A 15,852-nucleotide genomic window follows, 5' to 3' on the forward strand; every position below is an offset into this window, starting at 1 on the left:
TTCTTCTCGTCATCAACATATATCGATAACTATAAATGCCCCCGTTATACCTGCCATCTTTTGGCATGTTTCTCCTGTTTTTTTCTTTTCTGACCTAGTTTTGACTCTGTTTTTGCTGGTTCAGTGTCTCTGCGCACTTCCTCATTGCTGTTCAGTTTTAAAGCGCAAGTGCTCCTATTATAAATTGTATTATGGATTGGTGTTTCCATGATTGGCATGTTTGACTTACTGGTAAGTCCCTAGTAAAGTGCACTGAGGGTGCCAGAACCTGTAAATCAAATGGTGCTGGTGGTCCTGCAGTACTGATTGGGCCACTCACCCAAGCAGCCCTTAAAAGGGTTATCAGACCTGCCACTGTAGTGTCTGCGTGAAGTTTGTAACTGCCATGTCGACCTGGCAAGTGCACCCACTTGCGAAGCCCTAATCTTCACTTTTCTTACATGTAAGTCACCCCTAAGGTAGTCCCAAGGTACCCCTGTGGGCAGGGTGCTGTGTATGTTATGCTAAGACATGTACTGGTGTGTGTGTGACATGTTCTGGTAGTGTTTCATTTTTCACTATGGAAAGGCTATCTGTCCCATAGGATAGAATGGGAGTTTACTTATAACATTATATGAGCATATCCAAACCAAAGGTCATTGAGGGTAGGGGGGTAGCCAAAGGTGTAGCTAAAAACAAAGGACCTTATTTATGAGGAATTGGCGAAGGACAGCGCTGCAAGTCTTCTTGCGGCGCTGCCCAATGCCAATGTGAAAGGGCAGGAATAAACTGTAATTATGAAATACGGTGCATTACAGTTCTTTTTCCTTCACAAATTGCTGCCTAGCACTAACGTAGGCAGAATTGTTTTTGTACGGGAAGAGGCACCTTCTTTCACCAAAACAATCCTGAGGGGCGTTTTCCTATTTCTATGAGAGCTGCAGAATGCAGCACGCATGGAAAAAAACTAGGAGAAATTAGAACATTTCTCCTTGTTACGCCTCCACTGGAGAGGCATCAGTTTTTGGAGCTGCCCAAGGTTTACATGATTTTTTAAATATGGGGCAGCATCAAAATCCATGGGCTTTGCGAGGGGTTCCCACGCAAAGCCCATGGAATACCTCCTTGACGCAGAGTAAAGCAACGCAGTGACTTGCGCTGCTATGTCTTACTGATAACTCCATATGAGGCAATGCAAAGCCATGCTGGGTGACTTTGCACTGCCTCATAGGTGTGGTTGAGATGGTTGAGCCACCGGAGCATCAAAAAAAGTGATGCTCTGGCGATGCAAGCCTCTCATAAACAAGCCTAAAATATTCTTACGTTTTTTAGGTTTTTCACCTTCAGGTATCTACATATAAAATAATGGGCAGTGTAAATGAAAAAGGAAATTATTGCTCGGTGGGAAATGCACTGTAGTACATTATGAAAAATCTATTTGTTGATGCACTGCAGAGGTCTGTGTGTAACCAGAGACCCACAGAATTAAATCTTGATTGGTGCAGTGGAGAATAGTGATATGTATTTTTAGTGCTACAAAGTCACAGCTTGTGGCAGAAAGCACTGTGAATATGCAAGTCAATTTGTTATACTAGCATTACACACAGGGTAAGATACAATGCTGCAAAACGTGTGAATAGTTTTACAATAAAATGGTGCTTTCAAAATGTAGGTTTTAATAATACCAGACCATATGTAATGCAGTTTTCTTTTTATTTTTTTACATAACAGTCCCTTCAACACCTCTTATGGGGCACAAAGGGCTGTGTAAATGCAGTTAAAATTAAAAGAAAGAACTTCCCAGCCCAGTAATTAACTCTTTGCACTTCAACTCAAAAAAACACACATTGTTGTCTTCACAAAGAGCCAGAACCGCTCCCAAGCATCCTTTACACTTGCAGATTACCAGCGCATTTGCCTTTCATTTAGGCAAACAGCTGATAACGATCTCAATTAGCTATCACAGGACAGCAGACGCCTGTCTTTTTACCAGGAAAAGTGAAGCTGGGGAATCTGCGACCCCCTTCCTAGGACTCCAGGACACCCCTGGGGGTCGCGCCCCACAGATTGAAGACCTCTGCTCTACAGTGTATTTACAGTTGTTTTTAAAATATGTTTGCACATTATTATTATTAATAAAAAACACCTGTTTTGATGTATGCGCACAAATGCCCTTAAGTTTCCAAGCACGGTGTGGCAATTAGTTACTGCGTAATAAATCCCAAACTGCAAACACATGGGTGTAATGTCCTTCTAAAGTGCAATACGCTTTCTACCACACCTGGATGCGAATTCTGCAGCTGGCATATGTGTGAGGTCACCGGAAGATGCCTGAAGTGAGGGACTTTGAGCCGGTCCAATCCAGGACTGATGTTCAGCTAAGCAAAGACCTTCTCACTCTTTCTTATGTTTATGTTTAGATGCTTGTAAAGCGCTCGAATGCCGAGGCGTCTTGGCGCTGTGGCGTTTGGGGCAGGAAAACATCATAATTGAGAACCTATATGACTGTGAACAGCCAGGTTTTCAAACTTTCTAAAAAGCTGAAAGTTGGGTTGGAGCTTCATAGGAAGTGGCAATTTGTTCCAAAGCTTGGCTGCACAGTGTGTTATTGCTCGGCCCACCCTACCTCGCTAGTCTTATCTTTGTAGTTTTAATAAGACCTAGACCAGCCGATCTAAGAGCACGTGAGGGGACATAAGGTGTAAATAGTTTTTGAAAGTCCTCGGCACCACCACCGTAAATTGCCTTATGCACAAGGTTTAGGGATTCGAATTCTATGCGCTGTTTGATGGGCTGCCGATGAAGTGATTTAATTCCGGCCGAGGTTGACTGTCCTCTAGGAATGCCTAGTAGAAGTCTCGCTGGGGCGTTTTGAAGAGATTGCAATTTTTGCAGTTGGAATTTATCAATTCCCAGGAATAGAGCATTACAATAATCCAGTTTGGTTAGAGAAAGAGCTACCACCACTGTCTTCTGTAGTTCTCGAGAGATAAATGGAAACATTTTTCTCAAGATTTTTAAGAGCGAAAAACACGATGAAGTAAGGCTGTTTACCTGGGAACCAAAACTCAATTTATCATCAAAGATGATCCCTAAATTCCTGACCTTTCCTACTGGGCGGGGACATTCTCCGGCTTCATTTGGCCACCAGGACCGGTTCCACAGGGGCTGGCCTGACAAACTCCATCACCTCTATCTTATCTGTATTTATTTTCAGATAACTCTGACTCATCCAAGCCATAATCTCGGTGAGACAGGCATGGAACCTGGCTGCTGTGGTCTCTGGCTGATTTATGACGGAGATGACAAGTGGAGTGTCATCAGCGTACGAGACCAGAGCAAAGCCATGCCTCCTGACGAGATTGGCCAGAGGGGTGATGTAAAGATTGAACATGGTCGGGGAGAGGGCAGACCCCTGTGGAAACTGCTTGACTTCATGCCATCTCAAAACAGCCTCTGCTCTCTTACCTCCAAGAAGGACAGGAGGGCTAGGGCGGCACCCCCTACCCCTATGTCCCTTAGCCGCTGCACCAAGACAGTATGGTTTACGGTGTCAACCGCGGCTGATCAAGTAGCATGAGGATCGCCCTCCCTCCTTCATCCACCACCCTGCGGATCTCTTCGGTTGCAAGGATTATGGCAGATTCGGTGGAATGGCGTGAGCAGAAGCCGTGTTGAGAAGTGTCCAGCAAGTTGTTTACATCCAGATATTTGGTCAACTCTGTGTTCAGTTGTTTCTCTAGGACTTTAGCCATGATTGGTAGGCCGGCAATGGGGCGGTAGTTCTTAGGATCATTGGGGTCCAGGCTTGGCTTCTTTAAAAGAGGTGTAATAGATGCCATTTTCGGATAACAACCAGAAGCTAAGACTTGGTTCAGGATTTGGGTGAGATTTTCGCAGATCTTGTGGGCAGCTTGAAGCATAATGGAAGGGGGACAAGGATCAGTGGGTGCACCAGATTTTATAGAAAGTGGAAGTTTTTGTACTTCCCCACTATTTATAGGCTGAAAGCAAGTTAGCCTACAGTGGGGACGTGCCACAGGTGTTGTCGTATCCTGGGGTCATGGAGCACTTAAGAAATCATCATAGATTCCTTGCACCTTCTATGAAAATGCCCGGCCAGTTTTTTACATAGGCTTTGATCAGGCTTAAAAGTGTTGTCCTGTTGGTGTTTGGCTACCATATTAACAGATTTGAACAGTTCCTTTGTGGAGTTGCCCGCCTCCTATATTTTTGTAGTAAAAAACAGTTTTTTTGCGGCAATAATTGTCTCCTTATATTGCGAAATGGTGTGATTATAGATAACTTTCTTTTGATTGTCATAATCTTGCCTCCAGAGACTCTCCGCTCTTCTGCAGCTGATCTTTAAGCATTTAAGTTCTGGGGTATACCAAGGTGACGAGGTCTTGACTCTTTTAACCATCACTAATTTCTCTGGTGCAACCCGCTCGGCCGCTGACAGCAGCCAATCGTTAAACTGCAGGACTGCCCCGTTGTTGGTTTCTGGAATAGCAGGGAAATGGTCAAGGGCTGACTCAAAGTCGCCGTCCTTGAGTTTGTCCGACTGCCTGATTCATACCTTAGGTGGTTTAGCCTGTGTTTTGAAATGTCTGAATGGCTTTAAGGTTGAAATATATGGCCTTGTGGTCGGTCCATGGCAGAGCTAACAGGCTAGTTAAAGTGATGTCAGGATTACTTGTAAAAATCCCATCTAACGTATCTCCTGCCTGGTGAGTGGGTTCAGTTATAAGTTGGTTAAGGCTAAAAGCCTCCAGATTATCTATCAGCCTGGCGGTGTCTGTGTTGTTTTTGGATTCTAGATGGTAATTAAAATCCCCAAGAATTATGCGGGGGTGAGAGTCAGTATATGATTCTAAAAGCGTCATGAGGGCTTGGGAAAAAGCCTCTTTGGTGCCAGGTGGACGATAGATCAATAGCCCCTGAAAGGTCTGAAGGTTATTTACCTTTATGCGAAAATGCAGTGCTTCTGCAGGCAAGGCAGAGATCGTCTATTCCTGTACTTTGAAATGGTCGTGATAATCGCTATGCCCCCTCCCCCTTTACCAGTCGCTCTATCCTGTGAGAAGAAGGCGTACCTTGCTGGTATAGCAATATTCCAATCTGGCACTGATGTAATATCTGTCCACGTTTCGGTTACAAAGATTAAGTCTGGTGAGGAAAGTTGGATTAAATCTTCCAGCTCATGTTTGTGCTTAACTACAGAGCGGGCATTGAGCAGCAAGCACTTGGCATATTCCATAGATGCTGCCTTATGGTCCCTTTTTGTTCTGTCTGTGTATGGTGTCAAAGGCTGCTGAAAGAGCCAATGATGCAAGTGCAGCAATAGTGCCACAGTCCTGAGGCAGAGCAACCATTGATGGAGACGGAGCAGTGGCACCAGGCCTCAGAACCTTGAGGGGCTCATTAAACCCTGATAATGTCTGTATTTACTACTCCAACAGCAGTCATGGGGGCCATTTTCCTTGCTTGCCCTGGGGCCTCTGGCTCCCTTCCTACACTGCTGTCCCCATTCTTCTCTTGTGACCTCCTGCAGTACAGGAATCTAAACTAACTTTTTTACCTTGAAATGAGCAAAAGCCAGTCTGGCAGGGACCCAGAAGATTGTACTTCAATCAATTCTTAGTAACCACTCTCAAACTTTAGATGTCACTGGTCAAAGTTAGTGCTCTTCAAATTTACGTACTGTAAATGATGGGGAAAAAGCTTGTGTTTGTAGGTTTCATCTAAGCTATGCTTCTCCTTTGTAGCTCAATTGCAGAGCACCAGCTAACGAGCATTATTCCACGTGCTTTGTTTAAAACAGGGTGGAGGACAGAGAAAATCCACTTTGATGCAATATTTGCAAATAATGGCTTTTTGTGGGGAAATTAAGACTTTGTAACTTTTTTCCCTTACGCCTCTTCTCCTGTAGATGACTAATGTTCTCTGACCCTGCAGTCCTTATGTTTGCTCTGTATTGGGGCTCTCAACTGCATTTACTAGAAAGACACTGAATTATTTCAAGACTCCCTCACCCAAGCGAGCTACCCGTTCCTCTCACAGCCAGAGTAAGCACACTGCACTAGTATCTTAACATGCTGAAACACTGTCTCGGGGCTCCAGGATCTTCAAGTTACGAGCTCCAATCATGGATCACCAACTCCACCGTCATCCTTTTGTAGTCGATGAATTAAGTGCTGTTATAATGAATAATAATTGATTTTATTTACAGTGCTTAGAGACCACAGAAGTTCGCAATGGACCAGTTTCTTATTAGCCATGTTGGACAATTGTGCTGCCAAGATAAATGGAGTGTATTCTCTGGACTACGCCCTTATTACCAGACCGGTTGGGTACAAGTTGCCTGTAAGATGCCTCACTTATGATTATTTTAGTTTGGTCTGATGGAGCATGTCTTCCTTCCCAGAGCCACATAGTATGCAAGTGTCAGGTAGGTCCTCCTGCACCCAGGTGGGAAGATTACATTTTGAGGGCAGCAACCACAACCAATACCTTCAACTGCTCCTTGACAAAGGCTAGGTTCCCTAGGGTTGAAATACTTTTGTTGTGCGAGAGTCTTATAGTTACTTAGTATCATTCATCCGTGGGCTCTGAACGCAAGTGAAGCCTTGCCTTCGGCAAGCAAGCACATTTTTTAGGATTTCCAAGCTAGCTTTTTGAAGATCTGATGGCTGGTAGGCGTGCCCCAAAGCTGCTTAAGCCCAGTGGTTGCTAATGATGCCTGAAGGTAGGCGCTTCCGGCGACAAGTCACAATCCTGTAGCTCCTTCCATAGGAGGTAATTCAGTGTGTCGGCCTCCGCTTTCCTGATTGTGTATCAGCATATTAGGTAGGCACCCCGCCTGGCCAGCGTCTGTTTTAGCAAGCCAAACTTGAGCCGAATATGTGATGGGGAGATGAAACACGTAAGTGAAAAGATGATTCTGTAGGAGCATAGCGTTATGTTATCCAAAACTCTAGCGTTTCGGCCCCTTAGTAGTATGCTCCCATATGATATCACCAGTATAAGTTTGGCTTGTACTACTGAAAGAAGGGGTGCCAGTGAAGGCCCTGGCAATTTCCTTTTGAGGTTTTTAAGTGCTACAGCAAAAGTCACACCTTTTCATTTCATAGCTTTTTTCTGGGTGTGTCAAAGTTGTTGTTTTTTATGAATGATGACCCCGAAATACTTATATTCATCTGTATTTTCAAACCGTTTACCTCCCCAGAAACATGTCGAATATCGTTTTTTGTGGTTATACATTAGGGTCTTCGTTTTTCCAAGATTGATGATCAGGCGTTTGGCCATAGAGTAGGTCCTCATGACATTGAGCAGGTGCGGCAGCCCCACTAGAGTGCGGCTGACCAGGACCACGTCATTGGCGTAGAGAAACCTGCCGATTGCCATTCCCCCTAATTTTTGGTCCTGGGCATTGCAGAACTGCAACTGATGTGCCAGGACTGCCAAAAAGAGTTAAAGGGTAAAGCTAGGACGCAACCCTGTTTCAAGCTGTGAGTAGTTGGAATGTTCCTAGAGAGGTGCATTCCAGCACCAATCTTGATCTGCACTCGTGTATCCTTGTGGAGCAGGATCAGCATGTCCAGTAGTGCTTGTGGTATGTTCCAGCTTACCAACTTGCTCCAAAGCTTCACCCGGTTGATGTGGTCAAATGGCGCTTTGTAATCAATAAAGCAAATGTTTAAGGGCATTTTGGCACCTTTGTGCTGCATCTATTAGAAGCGAGATTGTCAAGATGTTTAATACAGTGTCTGACATTTTCGAGAAGCCTGTCTGGTTGAACACAATGATAGAATTTCTGGAGGCCCAGAGTGGTAGTTTTTCGAGCGAAGTCCCAGCAAAATATTTTGCCTAATTTTTAATCAAGGCTACTAGACGATAGTTTGTTGGCAACAATGTATCGCCTCTTTTGAATATTGACTGAATGATCGAGCCCCTCCATGAGGCAGGCAGTGCATGCAAACTCCAGATCTGTGAGAAGACCAGTACCAGGTTTTCAGCCCAAAAAGCAGTATCTTGCTTAAAGACTGTTGGAGGAATGCCATTTTGGCCGGGCCCCCTTCCCTTCATACTTTGGCTATCTGCCGCTTAATTGTCTGCATTGGTCGGATTTACCCCTGTAGGGTGGATTGAATTTATAACTACCCGAGTGTCCTGCATGGCTATTCCAGTCTCCGGATGGTTGAAATGTTCCATTGAAAACATTGCCCAGGTGGCCTCTGAGATGTGGAAGGTTATTCCCCTGTGTTCCAGCCAGAGTATTTTATTGACGGAAGCCCAGAACCTGGCACTATAGTCGTATTTTAAGTCTGAGAACAATTTGGCCCAGAGATTATCATCCTGAGGTCTTTTGATGGCCCATTTCTGTTTGTTTTTTTAGCTGGGTTTTCTGTTGCCTTAATGCCGCACACAAACAGTGTTTCTGCTACCTCTCTTCAAAAGAATTCTCAAATACTTCCAACCAACCCACCAACCAGGGGGATAACCATTCAATGAAAAATCACAATTATTTCGAAATATCTCCCTATTGCATTAAATGAACATCCATGAATAAATCAAATGATTCATATATATTTGAAAGCATAGTATGTACACACATAAACACATATATATTTACACCACCAATACAAAGAACACAATACAAATACAGTGCAAAAATGATTACATATATGTCACAATACATTGAAATAGACGCAAAAAATGATCACATATACAAATTATTAGTTCATCTAACATCCGATTCCTATGGGACAGTTTTCAATTGAATACACCAAATAAATTCCATCAGTTCGCATTCAACATTAACTGGGACGTTTCGTCTTATATTATACGTCAGCGTTTCGACCCCTCAATTGTCACGCGTAATATCAATTCGTCAAAATGGGGTCTTCCTCAGGACTAAATAGTGTGTGTAACCGTGAAACTCCAATTGGCGCCTTGGAATGTAGTTCAATCAAGGGATGGGATCTCATTAGTAAATTCCACCGTCAATTATCTCCTGTGTCAATAAATGATGCATCCAATTTGGTTCTAAATCGGCGCACGCCGTGGACAGACCTCCGTAGTAAAGTTAAATGCCCAAATCACAAGGAAGGAAAGAGACCTCTTCCCTGGATTTCAATTAAAAGAACAAATTCAACAATTTCCAGGGGTCAAGTCATCTTTGAACCCCCAAAAATATCAATTATTCTTTTAGATATTTGCCATCCTCGTCGCTGCAATACCTAAGGTATCTGATATATATTTTGCGAGAATACAGTGTTCAAGAATCTCGGGCGCACGCGTGCCGCCTCGATTGCTCCCAGCCGGTGAGCCGCTTTCCATCCAGGCTATCGCGCTATTCAATTTTTTTTTTAAAGAGGTCTCTTTCCTTCGGACAGAGGACCATCTACACATCTTTGAGCAGGCGGCAGCAGCCCTCCTTTAGTAAGGAGCAGTGGAGTTGGAGCCAAAGCTGGTTATTGTGCATGGGTGCTACTTTCTGTACTTCCTGGTGCACAAGAAGCCATCTCTGATTCTAGACCTCAAGGTTTTGAATCCTTTTCTTCACCTCGAAAAATTCGAGATGCTGACCCAGGTTCAAGTTCTTTTGTTACTGAAACCAGATGATGGGATGGTGCCGTTAGACTGGCAGGATGTGTGTTTCCACATTCCGATCTCGGTGTCATACGAAGGTATCTGCATTTTGTGGTGGGGTTCACACACTCCCAGTTCGCAGTCCTTCCTTTTGGATTAAAATCAGCACCTCTAGTCTTTACAAAGGTGGTAGCGGCACGTCACAGAAGATTGGGAATCCCGGTATTTGGATGCTTAGACAACTGGCAGTTGAAGGCCAACATTTAGCTGATGACTCCATGCTACTTGCAGTTAACGTCCTCCTTATTATTTAAACTGGGATTTTCAGTCAGTGTACCCAAATCTCACCTGAAGCCCTCTTGGGCCTCCTGTTCATAGGAGCAGTACTAAACACGATACCCCTTTAAGCCTTTCCACATACTCAAACGGAATACAGATATTCAGTCTGATTCTGTGGTTTCAGGTAATGGGTCAGATTCCATTCCTGACTGTCTGCTGGATTTTCGCATGCTCCTGGTTACACATGCACACTGACCCATGAGGGCCCTCCAATAGTGCACCCCCCCTTCCAATGGCTCCAGCACCCAGGAGTCTTGTCAGACACCTTTATCTTCTGGGACACTGCTGTGGATTTAGCCTGGTTGGGTGTGAAGTAGAACCACGTGGCAGGGATGTCTTTCTGCCTCCCACCAGCGGGGGCCAAAGTGATGACAGATCTCCCCATCCTAAAGAGGCGTACTCATCTGGAGGAACTGAAGATTAGAGGTCTCTTGTCTCAGGAAGGGCAGATTCTGCATATCAGTCTTCTAGAGGTGAGGCCAAATTGGTTGGTGCTAAATCCCTTCCTTCCCTCACTTTGCAGTCTGTCCATCCAGATCTTGACAGACAATATAACTGTGATGTGGTATATCAACAAACGGGGGGAATAGAGTTGCAGCTTCTCTATTGGGAATCCCTTTGACTCTGATCCTGGGCTCACCAGCACAGGGTTTAGTAGGTAGCAAAATAGATGGCAGATTCTCCGAAGTTCTGTGCCCTCTGATAGCTGGTTTGAGGAGTCTTAGGACGTGGTTGGTTGAAGTGTAATTTTCCTCTTCATCAAGCGTTTGCCCCAATACTCTTGATTCCTCAGGATGAGGATTTGCCAAGACCGGGTCCACTTTACTGTCATTGTGATAGATTGGCCAAGAGGGTGTGGTACACAGATCTCCTGCACCTCTCCCTGTGTCCGCCTCATCTTCTTTTTAGGGCGGATCTTCTCTCCAAGTCAGAGCGGCAGGTTCTACATCCCACTCTTCAGCACCTCTACCTTCATTTTTGGAGACTGAGCGGGACAGTTTAGCAACATTGCAGTTGCTAGTGGAAGTGGTAGAGGCCTTTCTGTTTGCTTGCCATCATTCCTCTAAAACAGTGTACTGCAGAAGGTGAAATAGGTTTGTCACCCTGTGTACTTGACGTCCATTTATCAGGTATCCTAAGATTTGGGCTTTTTCTTGCACAGCAGGGCTGCTCTGTGTGAACTGTCAAGGAATGGCAACAGCCTTGTCTGCTTTCCTCTGCCTTCAGGACCAACAAACCCTTTCAAAGTCAACCATTGTTTTACGTTCTCTCAAGGGCATGACTAATATGTTTCCCGCTACTCACTGTGTTTGACACAGTAAGACCTCAATTTGTTTAACATTCCTGATGGGGTGTCCCTTTGAGCCTCCTCATATTTGCCAATTACGTCTTCATGTTGCCAATTAAGTCTGACTTTTTAGAACATTTTTCTAGTAGCAGTCACTTTTGCAAGGTATGTCAGTGAGTAACAAGCGATGAGCTGATCTCCACACTTTACTGCAGTTTTCCCTTATAAATAGGTTCTGCAAACCAGAGCTGTTTTCCATCCTGCACGGGCTGGATATGACAACTGTGGTCAGTGTCTGCAGAGGCCTCACTAAGAATCTCCAAACTGAATAGAATAATAATAGGCACATTTATAAAGCGCATGATTACACTCGGCCAGTGTGTCCCCACGCTGCGGTGCAACTGCACAGATTGCCACAGCCTAACCTAGCCAATCCAACTATCCGGGGGGGGGGGGCAGAGATGCGTTTTCAAATTTTTCCCGAAGGTCCATCCCGGGCCTCCATCCAGAGACTCAATGGGAGTCAGTTCTATTGCTGGGCAGCCAGCAGGCGAAAGGAGCGTTCACCCATCCTTGCTCTCTTAATAGCGGGAACGCACACCAAACCCGCCCCACCTGATCTCAGTTGGCGCGTTGGGACATAAGGGGTGAGTAACTCAGACAGATAGGAAGAATCCGTCCCCTTATTACTATGATGGCATACACACAGTGCCTTAAACAGGACTCTCTCTCCTATCTGTAGCCAGTGGAGTAGAGCCAGCGCTGCCTTCGAGGAGGCCCTCCTCGGGCGCATGAGAACCAGACACGCTGCTGCGTTCTGTACCCCTTGGAGTCTAAGCATACACTTCGTAGTTGCACCCAGGTATAGAATGTTGCCATAATCCAGGCGCGATGTCACCAGGGCATGAACCATGGTCTTCCTGGCTGCGGTTGGCAACATGTCCAGAGTTTTGCGAAGGGCCCTTAGGCCTCCAAAACAGGCGCCTGCCACCCTCCTGGTTTGGTACTCAAAGGAAAGCCTTGTTTCCAACCACACCCCCAGGTTCTTCGCCTGAGCGCAGGGTACAGGGGGGACCCCAAACTCTGGGGCCACCACAAGCACCTCGGTCTTATTGCCATTCAATTTCAGGCAGTTGTTAGCCATCCATGAGGCCAGCTCTTGAAGGCATGCCACGAAATTGGAGGCTGCCGTATCCTGTGCCTGTGTTAGGGAGACCGCCAGCTGAGTGTCATTGGCATTTGACACAACCCTGATCCCAAACCCATCAGCAAACTCCGCTAGTGGAGCCACGTAGAGATTGAACAGGGTCGGGAACAGGGTTGGGCTCAGGGTCACTCCCTGCGGCACCCCCTGTCTTAATTTGATGCCTTTTGAATATTGAGAGCCCTGCCTCACCTGAAAGCTGCGCTCCAACAAATGATTTAATCCAACTTGGGCAGACACTCTTCCTTTCCTCAGACACTGCACCAGAGTGTGATGGGCCACAGTGTCAAAGGCAGCACTTAAATCCAACAGGATTAAGGCTGCCGTCTGACCCGCATCCACATATTGCCTGATGGTTTCTGTGTCAAAAAGCAAGGCGGATTCCATTGAGTAACAGGCCCAGAATCCAGACCGAGTGGGATGCAGGAGATCCAATTTCCCAATATGTGCCGTCAGCTGCATATTTACCACTTTCTATGCAACCTTTGCGAAGTACGGTAAAAGAGATTGGATGAAGATTGTCCAGTTTGTCTGGGCCTATATGAGGTTTCTTGGGTAGTGGGAGGACCACTGCTTCCTTCCAGCATCCTGGCACTGTGCATGTCCTAAATGAGACCTCCACCAGGTGTCTGATATATGGCTCCAGGGTTTCCAAGCTCCCTCTCAGCACTTTAGGGGTGGCCGGGTCTCTAGGAGAACCTGACTTGATACGAATACAAATTTTAGTTGGCTGCTCTGGGGGGGAACAGTGAAACTCTCCAACCTTTCACCCTCCCAGGCGTACTCCGTCTCCTCCAATGCCTCATGTCCTACTCGGGCGGAGTCAGGAAAGGTCGAATACATTTTTTCCACCTTGTCTGCGAAGAAGTCTTCCACGCGGTTGCATAGCTCTTCTGAGCCCAGAGTTGGAGCAGCCAACGTAGCTAGGGAAGATAACTCCTTTGTCGAATTGCCCGCCAACCCAATTCTTTCCAGGTAGTATGCTGCCTTCGCCCTCCTAATGAGCCCATGATAGCTCTTCAGTGTCTCTTTATACTCCCTCTTCCCCTGGTCTGAGAAGTCTTTCCTCCACCTCCTTCCCAGGCGTTTACAGTCTGCTTTCGACATTTTCAGGGCGGCAGTATACCAAGGAGCAGATTTTTGTGCTCTACCTGGTATTCTTTCTGACCAGGTGGCGATGCTTTCCAAGTCCTCCGTAATCCGCCTATCCAAGTGTATGCACGCACTTTCGGCATCTGTGCTTCTAGGTAGGCCCCCTGAAAAAAAGCGCTGCTGAACTTTACCTGCGAGAAGCCAGTCCACCTCTGGCACACTATGCCCCTCTTAGCTTTCTCCCGTATCATTGGCCCAGGCAGCCTCATAACAAAAGGGACCAGGAAATGATCTGTCCATACAACAGGAAGAGGTGGGTAGAGAACTATATACTCCAAATTCGCAAAAATGGGGTCAAGCAGATGGCCCCTGAGATGGGTAGTGGAGTCAGATATTAACCTGAGCTGTAGAGTGGCCATATCAGAATGCAGATTGAGATCACCCAGCACTAAGTTGAGTAAGGCAATCTATCAAGCTAGGGGAAAAGCGAGTGGGGGGGTCCAGGAGGTCTGTAGACCAGAAGCCCTTTCACAGTGTAGTTCAAGTCCACCTTAATCGTGAAGATCCAAGCCTCTTATCAGCAATGGTGATAGGCTCGAGGGCGCATTGGATGTGGTGTTTAAATATAATTGCCACTCCGCCCGCTCTGCCAGAATCCCTGTCTATCCTAGTGATCGCAATGCCCCTAGGATCTCTGGCGCAGAGTCCTCGTCCAGCCAAGTCTTAGAAAGAAACATCACGTCTACCTGACCATCTACAAGCTGGTCATAGATCTCCAGTCTATGCTTCCTGAGTAACCGACAGTTCAGCAAGCAGCAATTCAAATGAGGGCTTGCCTCCTTCACCTCCCTCCCCACTCTAGGCTTGAATGAGCAGTACCTACAGTCCTAGCTCTTACTACCTCCAGCCATGCTGTGTCAACACAGATCCGCTATAGCGGGGCGCAGAGCAAGCAGTTCTTGAGGGCTATACTGTAGCTTTACTCCAGCACAACCAGGGGTTCGCGGACGGGCGCAGACGGGCTTGCCTTTGGCGCGCCCGTCTGCCTCGCGGTCGCTGAGGCATGTGGTTTTATAGCTACCTGCTCCCCGCAACTAGACCGCTAACCGGTCGACCGGAGGTGCCTGGTTCTCCCTACCCCGCCCTCTGTGCAACCATACTGGTTACTGGATCGGACCGGGGCAGGAAGGAGTCAAGGTTGAGCCCAGGTCTCCGTTGGCCTCCAGAAAAGGTAAGCTGCTAGAATGCCCCAACACTCTCCTCAAAAAGAATGCACAATTTAAAAAAGATTACCCAGTTAAAAACAAATGCACGAAATTCGTTCGTTTTAAAATACTCAGGCAACAGGTTACAGCACCAAGTAGTTAGAGGGCCCTGCCACAGCCTCCACTCACCGCTATATCAGGTTTGTCAGGTATGCAGACAACCGGAAAGGCAAAGCTATCCAAAAGAGCTCCCTATCGAGGCAGATCATCTTATGCATCGAGATGCTTTAGATGTTTGTATGAAAAGAACCACCTGAGGGAATAAAGGCCCATTAAGTGAGTCAAGTCTTCCAACTCTACCCTGGCAGGGGGAAACCTGTGGCTAATATTTGCAGAGTGGCAGCATGGGCATCCCTTCACACTTTTGCTATGCACTACTGCTTAGATGCAGAGGTGTTACAGAACCACCATTTTCTCCCTTCTGTCCTCCAGGACTTCCTTTTCTGACACTTCATTTCAAGCCCCTCCACCAAGTGATGTACTGCTTGACAATCTGCACAAAAGGCGAGGAATCTGCAGATAGAAGTTACCATAAGAAGCAAAAGTTATTTGCCTTCGGTAACTATCTTTCTGGCAGCTACTCTATCTGCCTTCAGATTTCGCACTCCTTCCGGTCTTCAAGGATGATAATGGGCCATTTTAAATAAGGTTCCAAACTGTTTATTACCCTACACCTCCGCATACATAATGCCTTTCTCATCCTCCTGCCGCACCGGTGTGGAAAAAGGGATGGGAAACTGATGTCTGCATGCTGGGGTGGGTGCTTTAGGGCTCTGAAGACGTGAGAATGACATTGCTTCTAGTGTGGAAGATCTATGGGAAAGTATTCAGATCTAGTGTCTGGTACATATTCAAAAGATGATGAATCTGTAGTAACCTGTGGTGTATGGATCTGGTTGCTTACTCCCTAGCCGGTGTGAATGTGATCCATGGAATGTTGGTGTGAGATTCTTGAATGGAATGTTTGGGTGCCTGGATTCTTGAGTGTGTCAATTCGAGTGTGGGCTGAGCAGCAGGAAGACTGCTTCTGGTAGCGCTGTAACTCTACAACTCATCTACTTGTAACTAACTCAATAAATCTATCTGAAATA

The 15,852-nt window shown here is 46.2% G+C and overlaps 1 protein-coding gene across 4 annotated transcripts in view; it reads left to right on the forward strand.

The window, feature by feature from the left end:
* LDLRAD4 (low density lipoprotein receptor class A domain containing 4) overlaps positions 1-15,852 on the forward strand; it is a 314,408-nt gene that overhangs the window by 281,448 nt on the left and 17,108 nt on the right. The window lies entirely within an intron of this gene.

This window comes from Lissotriton helveticus, chromosome 4_1 (genome assembly GCF_964261635.1).
Source record: "Lissotriton helveticus chromosome 4_1, aLisHel1.1, whole genome shotgun sequence".
Lineage (NCBI taxonomy): Eukaryota > Metazoa > Chordata > Amphibia > Caudata > Salamandridae > Lissotriton > Lissotriton helveticus.